The sequence below is a fragment of the Colobus angolensis genome, unplaced genomic scaffold, assembly GCF_000951035.1.
Source record: "Colobus angolensis palliatus isolate OR3802 unplaced genomic scaffold, Cang.pa_1.0 Scaffold184, whole genome shotgun sequence".
Taxonomy (NCBI): domain Eukaryota; kingdom Metazoa; phylum Chordata; class Mammalia; order Primates; family Cercopithecidae; genus Colobus; species Colobus angolensis.
This window is the reverse complement of record NW_012114977.1, coordinates 4,816,123-4,827,452: the sequence shown is the minus strand read 5'-3', so window position 1 is coordinate 4,827,452 and position 11,330 is coordinate 4,816,123. Positions and strand designations below refer to the sequence as shown.

Here is an 11,330-nt window from a genome sequence, read left to right as displayed (position 1 = left end):
CCATACAAATTTATGCCATTATAAGAGACAAGGTGCATGTAGCCTGCTCTCCTATTGTTTCTGTCCTAAGCTGGGAGGAGAACAGGGTTTTGAGTGTATAAAGCCCTAGGTCTACCAGATCGTTAGCTGGAGTGGAGAGTGAAAGTTCATGTAGAGAATGGCTTTGGGTATAAAGGGATCAAAGAGGGAAAAGAAGATGAAAGAAAAGAGATAATATGGGATCATGGGACTTAGGAAGACAGGAAGGGTCATTTGAGTTCACCTCTATCACCTGGGTATCACACTGTGTCGGGAGTTGGTTCCTGCCAGTGGGTTCATGGTCTCACTGACTTCAAGAATGGAGCCACGGACCTTCATGGTGAGTGTTACAGCTTTTAAAGTTGGCACAGACCCAAGAGTGAGCAGTAGCAAGGTTTATTGTGAACAGCAAAAGAACAAAGCTTCCACAGCATGGAAGGGGACGTGAGCGAGTTGCCACTGCTGGCTGGGGAGGGTGGGGGTGGTGGCCAGCTTTTACTCTCTTATTTGTCCCCTCCCATGTTCCGTTTCTGTCCTATCAGAATGCTCTTTTCTCAATCCTCCCCACGAGTGGCTACTTTTAGAATCCCTCTGATTGGTGCATTTTACAATCCTCTTGCTAGCTACAGAATGCTGATTGGTGCATTTTACAATCGTCTTGTAAGACAAGTTCTCCAAGTCCCCACTCAACCCAGGAAATCCAGCTGGCTTCACCTCTCAGTACCGGACTATATGGATGTCTGTTCCTCAAGCGATAGAGAATGTCTTCACCCATAGAATTTAGGTAAAGATTTTTATCATGAACAGACCTTTTTTAGTGGAAAAAAAAATCTTGAATTTCAATGTCCCATCTGTGAAATGGACATTATGAAGCGTATCCCATCTTGCTCCAATTATATACGAGTCGAGGTACTGTTTGTGAAGTGTTGTGGAAGTGGTTTTATGCTCTGCACATTTAAGCTGGCACCATAACTAATCATTGTTATGAGACACGGCAAGGAGGGGCAGTGACATTCACCCAACTTCAAAACACACTCATCCTGGATCAGCAGGCCTGTGTCAGCCTGGAAGAAACAGGCAACACAGCTAAGAACAGGATTTTGCAACAAAAGAATGCAAAAAAACCACTCTAGATCTCCTCTCTGTGTAGCCAATACAAATGCTTCCTTCTTCAGGACACACTGGGAGGTGTGTGTGCATCTGCATCCAGCTGCCTCGAAGGAAAAACAGCCAGACAGATGAAGCCCATCCTCCAACCCCCAACTTCTCGGTGTCTTGTTTCAGTCACTCCTCCAAACCTGAACAGTGTTTCCTGTTTCTAAGGAAAATGACTTAGAAATGGCTCATGGGAGCCTGCTCGCTCCCAGGGTACCCCGCAGCACCCTGGCAGTGAAAGGATCAGAATCAACCAATTTGCTTTTCCTTGAGTGCCCAAGAACCAAGGGAAATCCACACCAGGATGACCCCCTCAGGGCTTTGTCAGGCACAAAAGCGTTGAGAAGTCAGTGAGTCTCTTCTGCACTCACAGGGCTCCCAGGTCTTGCTCTTGGGTGTGGAGTCCTATTAGCAACACAACGATTTTCTCCTATGGGTCGAATCTCGGTTTGGTTTTATTTTCTGGCTTTGCTCCAGTTACTTTCCGGGACAGTCTTAATCCAGGGGCCTGTTTCTCCACTTTCCCGTTAAGAGGGGTATGCTGACTTGATCACAGGGAAGTATGATTTGTATACGTACAATCTTCTAGGACAACCCCCTCATTTTGCAGACAGGGAGACTGAAATCCAGAGAAGGGCAGTGGCATGGCAGCACTGACACAGGGGATGTGTGCGAAACTAAGTCTCTCACTCCAGCTCTGTAGCCATTAAATGCAAATCAAATCATCTCAGCACCGTCTGGCTTCTTCCCTCACTATTCTATGAGTCTTCGTCTTGTCTCCTCAGCCAGCTTCTCAGCTCCTCTTGGGCAGAGGCCATGGCTTGGCCTTCTTTTATGTCCCCTCCAAGTGCCCAGGCCCATGGTGGGATTCTGTGGTCACCTGCTGATTGGGAGGGCTGACTGATGGAATAAAGAACTGGTGGATTTGAGTTGGGAAGATGCCAGAGTGATCCAGACCTTGAAACAGGCCCACATGGGCAGGTGTGGCTGGGGGCTCTGGCCAGCCGCTTACCAGCTGGGTGGCCTTGGACAAGTTTCTCAATTTCTCCAAGGCTCAATTTCCCCAACCATAAAATGGGCATGACAATACCAAATCCACGTGATTTGATGATTTAATAAGATACGGCATACCTGACATGCCTCATCAATATTAAATTATTTTTGTTGTAGTTATTTCTGTAATGGGGGGATAGGCTTACTGGGCACCAAGATGGGGCAGGAAAAGAAACAATGAAAATATAATGGAAATACGTAGTAAAGCACAGGGACACCACCCAAGACTGGGGAGCACCCTGGGACTGCTGTAGGTCCTGGTGGTTCTGGAGGAGGTGAAGCCGACTGAGGAGGAAGAAAGCAATGCAGAAAGCTTTAAGCTCCTTCACCTGTAATTAGTCTGCAAACTCCACCCTGGCACCAAGGTGAAATGGGTGGGGCCACTACTCCCATTTCCTCACACACCCTCCTGCCGCAGATTACCCCTTCAGGCAACTCCAAGGCAACAGTCAGTGTTTGCCTTGACCTGGCTTTGCTGCATACCTCTAGATTTGACTTGCAGACCACAGACCCCTCCCAGCAATTGATGCTACCCTGGAAGTTGGCTCCTCCAGAACGCCCAGACCATAACTCGCTACAGGCTCACCAAGATTTGGCTGGGCCAAGGAGATAAGAAGGCCCATGCGAGTCACTGGTGTGGTCAAGCCACTCTGTTGGGTGGAAACTCGGTGGGCCACCAAGTTGAAGGGATGTTGACAAGCTATGCGGGCAGAGGCATAAAATGGTAGAAAGGTACTTTTAAGAAATCCCCTCCCAGGGGCCAACAACCGAGGTGCTAATGCCTAGGTGAGCTCAGAAAACAGCTTCTGGCCACGTGGCTGTGGCTGACAGGTGAGGTTTGGCAGATGTTTCTTCCAGCTCCTGAAGCAGGCCCTCTTCCAGGTGTCAATCCTGTGCCTTATACCTGCACTCAGTGAACCTCTGCTTATCCCTGATAATAAGCAGTGAGATAATGATCACACTGGAGGCATCTGATATTTTAACGGAGACAGAATAAACAGGAAACCAGTAGTAGTGAGGAAATGCGCATTGGGATCCAGAAGGCTTGGTTTTGGGTTCCAGGGACCACTTTTCTGTGGACTTTGCACAGGAGACTCTGCAGTAAGGGGGCAGATAATACAATTTATTTCAATAATTTAACACCAAAATGTTCTTCTCTAAAAAATGTGCAGGGCACCAGGCCCAGTGGCTCACGCCTATAATCCCAGCACTTTGGGAGGCTGAGGCAGGTGGATCACCTGAGGTCAGCAGTTCAAGACTATCCTGGCCAACATGGTGAAACACCATCTCCACTAAAAATATATATATATATAAATTAGCCAGAGGTAGTGGCAGATGCCTGTAATCCCAGCTACTCGGGAGCCTGAGGCAGGAGAATTGCTTGAACCCAGGCGGTGAAGGTTGCAGTGAACAGAGATTGCGCCAGTGCACTCCAGCCTAGGAAACAGAGCAAGATTCCGTCGAAAGAAGAGAGAAAGAGAGAGAGAAAGGCAGGGAGGCAGGGAGGGAGTGAGGGAGGGAAGGCGGGAGGAAGGTCGGTCCAGGGCACGTTCTAGGCCTTGCTTCTTCCATTCTCAGACCTCTCCTGGGAGTTTCAGGGAATTCATTTTGGCCAGTTGACTTTGAGTACATCCTATGTGCCTAGTAGTGCCCCTGGTGTTAGGGACAGGACCCGGAATGCAATCCATTCCCCACCCTTAAGAAGCTTTCAGTCTAGCAGAAAAGAAAATAATCATACCTATTTTACAGATAAAGAAACTGAAACTTTAAGATTCTGATATCACTGAAATATTCATGTTTTTTCTTTCATTAATTTAGAAAATTTTTATTGAGTCCACGTGATGTGCCAGGCACTCCTTGAGGTGCTGCAGGCTGATATAGGGAAAAGTTGGGCATCTTCCGCCCACGAGACACCTATACAGACAACAACAAATACATGGAACACATCCCATGTATTTTGTGCACAGAAGCTTTACAACTTTTGTCCATGTCGCTTCAATGTCATCCTTTAAATGCCATTCAGTGGATAATGGAAAGCTATGATTCGAGTGTGTATATGAAATACAGAGGTGTACACACACACACACACACACACACACACACGCCACTGAAACTGCTGCCCCAGATCTCAGGGAGGTACGAGAAGAACGGTACCTGGAGAATGATGGCTGGAGAATGATGTAAGAAAGTCATGTCCAAGCCAGGCTCAGTGGCTCATGCTGGTAATCCCAGTACTTCAAGAGGCCGAGGCAGGCAGATCACTTGAGGTCAGGGGTTTGAGACCAGCCTGGCCAACATGGTGAAACATCATCTCTACTAAAAATAAAAAATTAGGCCCGGCGTGGTGCCTCAGGCCTGTAATCTTAACACTTTGGGAGGCAGAGGTGGGTTGATCACGAGGTTAAGAGATCGAGACCATCCTGGCCAACATGGTGAAACCCCGTCTCTACTAAAAATACAAAAATCAGCTTGGCGTGGTGGTGCTTGCCTGTAGTTCCAACTACTTGGAAGGCTGAGGCACGAGAATTGCTTGAGCCCAGGAGGCAGAGGTTGCAGTGAGCCAAGATCACACCACTGCACTCCAGCCTGGTGACAGAGTGAGACTCCACTTCAAAACAAAAACAAAAACAAACAAAAAATAGCCAGACGTGGTGGCACACACATGTAATCCCAGCTACTCAGGAGGCTGAAGCAGGAGAATTGCTTGAACCCGGGAGACAGAGGTTGCAATGACCCGATATCACCATCACACCACTGCATTCCAACCTGGGGGTAAAAAAAAACAGTCATGTCCATTTTAAACAGTGGGCTGGTTCCTTCAAGAGAAGACAGCATTACAGGCTAAAGTCCAAGTGGAGTATCCAGCCTACATCAAGACAGGGTTAAGAGCAAGGACTTTAGAGCTAGTCAGTTAGATCTGACAACTGCCAATGTGATCTAGAGGAAATCAATTTATCTCTAAATCTCAGCTTTCTCCTCTGTAAAATGAGGAGAACTGTATATCTCATAAGGTGTGTACATACTAAATGTTGTGAAGATTCAAGGGAATGCTCTGTGTAACATGATTGGCCTGTCATAACTGTGTCCGGAATTGGTGAGTTCTTGGTGTTGCTGACTTCAACAATGAAGCCACAGACTGTAGCGGTGAGTGTTAACAGCTCCTAAAGGCCGCGCGTTTGCAATGTTCACTCCTCCAGGTGGGTTTGTGGTCTCGCTGGCTTCAGGACTGAAACTGGAGACCTTAGCTGTGAGTGTCACAGCTCATGAGGGCAGCATGGACCCAAAAACTGAGCAGCAGCAAGATTTATTGTAAACAGCAAAAGAACAAGTCTCACTACAACCTGGAAGAGAACACTGCGAGTTGCCACTGCTGGCTCGGGCAGCCTGTATTTATTCCCTTATCTGGCCCCACCCACATCCTGCTAATTGGTCCATTTTACAAAGAGCTGATTGGTCCGTTTTACAGAGAGCTGATTGGTCTGTTTTTGACAACGTGCTGATTGGTGTGTTTACAATCCCTGAGCTAGACACAGAGTGCTGATTGGTGCATTTACAATCCTCTAGCTAGACATAAAAGTTCTCCAAGTCCCCACCAGATTAGCTAGATATAGAGTGCTGATTGGTGCATCCATAAACCCTGAACTAGACACAGAGTGCTGACTGGCACATATACAATCCTCCAGCTAGACACAAAAGTTCTCCAAGTCCCCACCCAACTCAGGAGCCCAGCTGGCTTCCCCAGTGGAGGCTGCAGGCCCAGCTGCATGTCAGTCCTGGCACCGTGTGCAGGCACTCCCCAGCCCTTTGGGGGTGGATGGAACCCGGCACCGTGGAGCAGGGAACGGGGCCTGTCGGGGATGCTTGGGCTGTGGGAGCCCACCTGGGGGTGGGGGGCTTGGGCATAGTAGATTGCAGGTCTTGAGCCCTGCCCTATGGGGAGGCAGCTGAGGCCTGGCGATAATTCGAGTGTGGCACAGGCTGGCCAGCAGTGCTGGGGGACCCAGCACACCCTCTGCAGCTGCTGGCCCTGGTGCTAAGTCCCTCACTGCCTGGGGCCGGCAGTGCCAGCCGGTAGCTACCAGTGTGGGGCTGCCGAGCCCGTGCCCACCCGGAACTCGCGCTGGCCCATGAGCCCACGCAGCCCTGGTTCCCACCTGCACCTCTCCCTCCACACCTTCCCGAAAGCAGAGGGAGCCGGTTCTGGCCTCGGCCAGCCCAAAGAGGGGCTCCCACAGTGCAACAGCAGGCTGAAGAGCTCCTCAAGCGCTGCCACAGTGGACCCCGAGGCAGAGGAGGTACTGAGAGCAAGGGCTGCTAGCACGTCGTCACCTCTCATAAGAACTCGGAAGCTATTATCACCCATCACCATCATCATTATCAAAAAAACTGCTGATAAAAGCACTCACCAGAAAGGAGTAGGAGAAGGTGGTAATGAACCTGACAGGGGACTTTTGTGGCCAGGGCAGCCTGGGGAAGAAAGTGCTGAGAGGAGGACATTCTCTATCTCCCTGAAGATCTCCAGCAACCCTAGGAGAGACCCACATCCTGAGCTGGGCTTTCAGGGGCCCAGGCTGCATCTGGCTGGAGGGAGTTTGTTTTATGTGACAACTCGGGGCAGGGAGCCCCTACTTTGGGGGTAGGGCCTTGAGGCCCTTGAATATGGACAGCAGTTTATCAGCCCTGTCTCCACCCACCCCCAGGAAGCTCTCAACTCATCAATCTCCCTTCCGTAGAGCAGGTATTTTTTTATTTTAAAATAATTGTAGCGTCTCTGCTGCCGCTGCCAGTGCTGCACCCACACCTTCTGCTGCCGCCACCACCACTGCCACCTGGGTTCTCTAGGCTGAGGAGTGTGTCGGCCGCTGCCCAGCAGCACCGCAAAGCGGGGAGCAGGAGCCATGGAGCCGGCGGGAGGGCTGGTGGACCGGCAGATTAGCCTAACATGGCAGACCAGAGACAGCACTCACTGTCTACCTCTGGGGAATCATTGTACCACGTTCTTCGGCTGGACGAGAACACAACCTCAGATGACATTAAAAAGTCCTATCAGAAACTTGCCTCGAAATATCACCTCGACAAGAACCCTGACAACCCAGAGGCCACAGACAAGTTTAAGGAGATCAACAAGGCCCATGCCATCCTGATGGACACCACAAAAAGGAACATCTACGACAACTACGGCTCGCTGGGGCTCTACCTGGCCGAACAGTTTGGGGAAGAGAACGTGAACACCTACCTCGTGCTGTCCAGCAGGTGGGCCAAGGCCCTGTTTGTCTTCTGCAGCCTCCTCAGGTGCTGCTGCTGCTGCTGCTTCTGTCTGTGGTGCTGCTTCAGCCGTTGCTGTGCTGTGGGAAGTGTAAGCTCAAGGTGCCTGAGGGTCAGGAGACAGAGTTCTACATGTCCCCCAAGGCTGCAGTCTGATGAGAGGGAGGCCACAGACACACCGATCGTCCTACAGCTGATGATGCGGCTAGGGGACGTGTCCTCCTGGCGTCACCGGCATCACCGTCATTCCTTAGTGTCTGTGCTGGGCACAGCTGGCTTGGGGTCTGTGGTTTCCTGGGCCTTGTGGCAGGGTTTCTCCCATGGGGGAAGTTGGTATGGAAAGCATAGGAGGCCCCTTCCGACCTTCCGAGGTTGACATCGCGTCCTCCACACAGTGTTTTGATCCTGGGTCTCCTTGTCACATGGGCTCTGCGACTCCGGTCCTTGGAGGTGTGTCTTTTGCCCGCGTTGGAGTCATTTGTCTGTCTTCCTGCACTTTTCCAGGCTGTGAGCTGGATTGATGGGGCCAGTCTCCTCCTCCCCTATCCTGGAGTCATTCTCCACATTCCTTCCAGCCCACCGGTCCTTTCCGTAGCCCTTTTTGGACCTTTACAACCACAGATGGTAGCACCAGCCCGATGAGCACAGTCAGAGAGTAGATTGTCCGTGTGTGAGCACCCACCTGCTGCAGACAGGGGCTCTTCCAAGACCCCTCCTCCCGTGTTTGCCAGAGCTCCCATCTGCCCCACTTGCCTTTGCCCGGTCATCGATTATTCAAGCAGAGCCGGATTCGTTAGGCCCCTGGAGGAAGGACTGGCTGGACCAGAGGGACCCTCTAGCTCAGGAGGGTTGGGTCCCTGGGAGGCCAGCAACCAGACCGCAGAATCCATCTGTGGACTATTGGAAGTCAGTCTCTTGTCTGTTCTAGACCTTTTGGGTGGCACCCTGGGTAGGGGAACAGGTGAAATGAGCCTGATGTGCCTGTGCTGGCTGAGGGCTCAGAGCTGCCCCCACTCTGTGGCTCTGAGCCCTCGATGTACTGGGCCTGCCTTTGGCCCCATGCTGCAGACTCCAGTGGGCTTGGTTTCTGCAGAACGTCCATGGTGGCCACAGCAGAGCTGCAGAGTTCTCAGTGGAGACGAAGCTGAGGAAGAGGCCATGTGTGGTGGCTGTGGCTTGGACCAACCAGATGAGCCTCCTGAGGCCCCTTTTCCCTGCCTGCCTGCTGACTCATGGCCCCAGCTCAGTCATTGCCGTCAGCGGCCCACCCAAGGCTGTGCAGAGGGGTAGGTTCAGGTTCACCAGGAAGTTGCCAAAAAAGACATGGATGTGAGGACAAATCTGGACGTGCTTAGGAGCGGGTTGCTGGTTGAGGGCCCCCAGCTGACCCCTACTGCAAGATCCCCATGTGGGTGATGAGCTGGCTGCCAGCACCAGGTCCTGGGGCAGTTTTGTTTGTCCCACTTTTCTTTGGTTTTTCTCCCTAAAACGATCACGAAGACCTTTGATGAGAGGAGAGCTATGCACTGTGATATTAAATCAGAAAGAATTTGTCAAAATCAGACCTCTCCTAAAAGAATAAGAAATTCATTGTTTGGGCCGGGCACAGTGGCTCAAGCCTGTAATCCCAGCACTTTGGGAGGCTGAGACGGGTGGATCACGAGGTCAGGAGATCGAGACCATCCTGGCTAACACGGTGAGACCCCGTCTCTACTAAAAAAAAAAAATACAAAAAACTAGCCGGGTGAGGTGGCGGGCGCCTGTTGTCCCAGCTACTCGGGAGGCTGAGGCAGGAGAATGGTGTAAACCTGGGAGGCGGATCGGGCCACTGCACTCCAGCCTGGGCGACAGCGTGAGACTCCGTCTCAAAAAATAATAATAATAAAAAAAAGAAAATAGAAATTCATTGTTTGGCCTGTCCTGAAATGCTAGGCAGCGAGACGGTGGGGTGCCTTCATGCCGCTCAACACAGCAGCAAGTTCAGCCTGAGATGCCAGCTGTACTCAGTCTTTGCGATTTTTGTAGATGTAGCTTAGGAAGTGAGTTATTTTTCCCCAGACTGGCAAAGAGCCAGGTTCTAACCTTGGACCTAAACTAGAAAGCCGCCCGTCGGGGGTCCTGGCTCAGCCCCACCAGGCCCTCTGTTGGGCCTGCACACAGCTCTGTGGCTAGAACACTCCAAGGCCCTTTGGTACCCATCAGAGTGGGCCCCTTGCCAGGTGACTTTTCAGTTACAGAGTCCAATGGACCATTTTTTAGAACCATGCAGCTTCCTGCAAAGGGTGGGGTAGAGTGGGAAAGAGGAGCAGGTCTGGAGGTTTATGGAACCTGGTCCCTGCAGAATTTGTAAAACCTAAATAAATCATGGCCATGACAATTCTCACATTGTGATTATAAGACCCCCAGGAAGCTCAGACACTCGGGGCCTGGAGTTCCTCCCACTGCCTGACCCGGAAGCAAAACCGTCTCTGGTATTCTTCCCTATTGGTTTTAAGGCCTTGTCTTAATTCAAGGAAAGAGGACCTCCCAGGTTTTCTCTTTTTCTTGAGTGGACTGTTTCCCTATTAATTAAAAGAGGTGGTGAGTCCCCTGGGGGAGCTTACGTGCCTCCCTGTCCATGTGTGAACAGATCAGGATGCCCCCAGCACCCCTGACTGCTGGTGGCAGTGACAGGACCCCAACTCCTCACTCTTGGACTGCGGACGATGCTGTGAGCAACTGTGGCCGTGGGCACAGAACGTCCCATTGGACGCTGCTGCTGGGTGCTGCCAGGGGCCTGCTGGGGTCTTTGTGCTTTGAGGCCTGTCTGGTTCACAAGGGGGTCCAGGCAGCACTGACTGCTTCCGACCTGCAGGAGGCGTAGGAGCAGCGCCGCGGGCCTTTTCATGGCAGCTGCTGGTGTGTAGATTTGTCTCCACTCAGTGACGTGGGATTTGTCTTCCTTTTGGCTTTATTTTTAAACTGCTTTAGATACCACTGCTCAGTGTTTGTGAACTTTCCCAGTTCTCTGATGTTCAGTTAATGCGGCCAGCACCCAGTGGGGACCTATTAGAAAAAGAAACTGGCATGCGCACGTGCCCAGCAGGAAACTTCAGCTCCACGTTGGCTGCTGCCGTCCAGGAAAAGCCCTGAAGCCTCACACAGTCGAGGCTGCTCTCAGGTGCTACATGTTGCCCGTGGTGGCACCCGTTGCCCTGCCGAGACCAGAGCGTTCTGTTCCAAGTGAGCCTTGTGCCACAGGAGCACCAGCATGCAGGCTGCCACTGGAGGGTCCGGGCGCTGCGGGCAGAGTTCGATGTGGCGCTTGTTCGCCTTCCTTTAGCTCTGGCTCAGTGCATCCTACTGTGGGGACATCTCGTGAGGGGACACGAAGTGACTAATCTCACCCTTTGCCAGTATTTGGAGCTGCGAACCCATGTGGCACGGGACTGGTTTGTGTCTGTTATTTAGGTTGTGAATTATACTGTGGAATTGGCGAAAGCTACATTTTTACTGTCCTTACCAGCAACTATTCGCATCATCACATGCTGTGAGTATGGGCTGTGGTGGGTCTGTGTGTGTACATATGTGTACATATGACACAGCAAGCATGTCATGCTGCTGTCCAGCAGTGAAGCAACAAGTACAATAAAAGGTGGCTCTAAAACAGCCTCTGGTTTCTTGACGAGTTGGGCAGGGACCTTCAGGAGGCTTTCCTGGAAGGTGCACAAAAGGAACGGCTGAGCCTACTGTGTGCAGAGTGTGCGTGCCCAGGGCACTGCCATGGCCCCCAACGGCGTTGGCCTCTGGTCTGCAGGGTCAGGTGCCCATCCTGGGGGCTCTGTGTCATGCTCACCTGA

The 11,330-nt window shown here is 51.5% G+C and overlaps 1 pseudogene; it reads left to right on the top strand.

Annotated features, from left to right (window-relative positions):
* Window positions 1-7,159: 7,159 nt before the first annotated feature.
* Window positions 7,160-8,824, top strand: LOC105510211 (annotated as a pseudogene).
* The last annotated feature ends 2,506 nt before the right edge of the window (window positions 8,825-11,330 follow it).